Raw genomic sequence first — 2,742 nt, forward strand, 5'->3', positions numbered from 1 at the left:
TGACGAATCGTGGTACACAATGTGTCAATCCGATAGCAAGGTGTGCGTATGGCGAATATCCGGTAAACGTCACCTGCCAGGGAGTGTAGTGCCAACAGTAAAAAATGGTTCAAATGGCTCTGAGCACTATGGGACTTAACTTCTAAGGTCATCACTCCCCTAGAACTTAGAACTACTTTAACCTAACTAACCTAAGGACAGCACACACATCCATGCCCGAGGCAGGATTCGAACCTGCGACCGTAGCGGTCACGCGGTTCCAGACCGTAGCGCCTTTAACCGCTCGGCCACCCCGGCCGACGCCAACAGTAAACTTCGGATGCGGTTGTGTTATGGTGTGGTCGTGTTTTTCATGGAGGGGGCTTGCGCCCCTTGTTTTGCGTGGCTCTATGAGAGCACATGCCTACATTGTTGTTTTAACCACCTTCTTGCTGCCCACTGTTGAAGAGTAATTCAGGGATGGCGATTACATCTTTCTACACGATCGAGCACTTGTTCATAATGCACGGCCTATGGTGGAGTGGTTACAAGACAATGACATCCCTGTAATGGACTGGCCTGCACAGAGTCCTGACCTAAATCCTATAGAACAGCTTTGGGAGGTTTTGAAACACCCACTTCGTGTCAGGCCTCACTGACCGACATCGATACCTCTCCTCAGTGCAGCGCTCCGTGAAGTATGAGCTTCCTTTCTGCAAGACCTTCAAGCAGCTGACTGAACGTATGTCTGAGAGAGTGGAAGCTGTGATGAAGGCTGAGGGTTGGCCAACACCATATTGAATTCCAACACTACCGATGCACGGCGCCACGAACTTTTAAGTCATTTTCAACCAGTTGTCTGGATACTTTTGATCACATAGTGTATAAGTTTCACCTGTGTGTAAAATACACTTAGTTTTTTCATGTTTGATACGCATTTTGTACAACAATTTTTAACATTCTTCGCACTTTTATAAAAATTTTTACTAAGCAGGGTTATATTTGGGGAGAAATATTAGAAAGGTAGGTGTGTTTACATTTGTCAAACAGTGAACTATGTTGTTAACAAAAAGACTGCTTTTCTTCTGGTTCCTGCATTCCAGTACTGGAGACGATGTACAGTGGATGTGCATATCTCATGCAAGAGAAGAAGTTGGTCAGTGTGAGGTCAGACATATTTTACGAGTCAGAGCGCGAGCGACTGTGTGGGCTTATGAAACAAGCTCCAAATTCCATCTTGATACTGTCCCAAAATCGTCGCTGTTAGCAAGAGTGTTCCCATAACGGCTAGGGCTAATGGAACACAGTCGCTGAGGCCAAAAGCATCCCCTCAACCGCATGGACTACCTCTATCAATTTTCACATCAGAGTAACTTATGTCTCTGCAAAGCACATCTAGCGAATTTCGTTGAGAACAATAATATCACTAATCATGTATAATTGTAACTGCCTTATCTTGTCATTACCCTCAGCCATTGTTCCAGAGTAGGATGTTGCACCTTTGCTATTGTATTAGAACCCAGAGTCGTGATAAATATTTAATCTGCCACTTAGAGAAAGAAAAATTGTTCAAAATAAAGCTAGCACTGGCTTTTGGAGAACAATCTGAGTAGTTCAGTAATACTGTCTCAATTGGTCAGTCAGTTTGTTTCATGCAGCAGTCATACAGTGGGTTTCATTATCATTTGAATGAAAGTGGTATTAAAGTAAAGGTAAGGTGATTAAAATGCAATAACTCTGGCAAATTAAAACTATATTGTTTCAATATTTTCTATTCATGATCAATTTTGTTGAAGTATTTTTTGTAGTTTGCTTGATGTTTAGTATCTAGGCGGTGTAATTGCCTTCAATTATCGTTATTATTGTGTAATTCAAGAATTACTAATATAATTTAATACAATTAAATCCTGTAATCATTATTTGTGAAGCTGATGAGTTTTATCTGTGCAGGTAACGCAGTTTTACCACTAAGGTAATGCAATTTTGACAGAGGGAGTTAACCATTTAGTCATTTCTGTAACGATTATTTACATCGTTTTTTTTTTAAATTAATGCATATGAATTTCTTTCGTAAATTAAAACCGTAGATAACATATCTCTTTGTTTACTTCACGGCTTTTTTCTTACTTCATAAAGTGTTTCTGTTAGTTTTGTGCATTGGGTGTGAATTTTTTCTCAGCTCATTTTGGTTCAGAAATGTTATGTAATAATATTCCTTTCTGATAATTAAATGGTTAGTGAATAGAGATTTTCTCCCTTTGCGCTGGCGAAGAAATATACATATAAATTTTGTGATTTACCATGGGTTACTAAAAATTTCATTGACTTTATCGTCATCTCTGTTTGCATGATTTTCAGTGCTTCACAACGATCATTCAGAATTCATGCTAGAAGAAGGCAAAGTAAAGAAATTTTATAAGTAACTTGTCCACTCTCCTCAAAGGTCGTACATAATTTGGAAAATGATAGCCTTAATTTTTTGATCTCACTAGGGTAATGCAATCACGGTCATTTATATAGCCAATTAGAGGGGAGAAAGACAAAGAATTTTTCAGTGAATTGCGTTAGTGCTAGATGAAGCCATACAGTTTTAATTATCAACATGATAAATGAAATTTACATAGTTAATTTTTAGTCTGCTTACCATTGTATCTTCAGTCATTACACACACTGAAGTCCAAGCACCATAGTGCCATAGCAAGGAGTTCAGTTGCGTGTTTTAAGATACTGAATGTACACTCTACGAAAACGTAAATGCAAGAC

The 2,742-nt window shown here is 39.0% G+C and overlaps 1 non-coding gene across 1 annotated transcript; it reads right to left on the reverse strand.

Moving 5' to 3' along the window:
* Window positions 1-213: 213 nt before the first annotated feature.
* On the reverse strand, window positions 214-297 carry Trnap-ugg. The gene has a single exon. It is a non-coding gene; the product is annotated as a tRNA-Pro (tRNA).
* Between the last annotated feature and the right edge of the window lie 2,445 nt (window positions 298-2,742).

The sequence above is a fragment of the Schistocerca americana genome, chromosome 7 (assembly GCF_021461395.2).
Source record: "Schistocerca americana isolate TAMUIC-IGC-003095 chromosome 7, iqSchAmer2.1, whole genome shotgun sequence".
Lineage (NCBI taxonomy): Eukaryota > Metazoa > Arthropoda > Insecta > Orthoptera > Acrididae > Schistocerca > Schistocerca americana.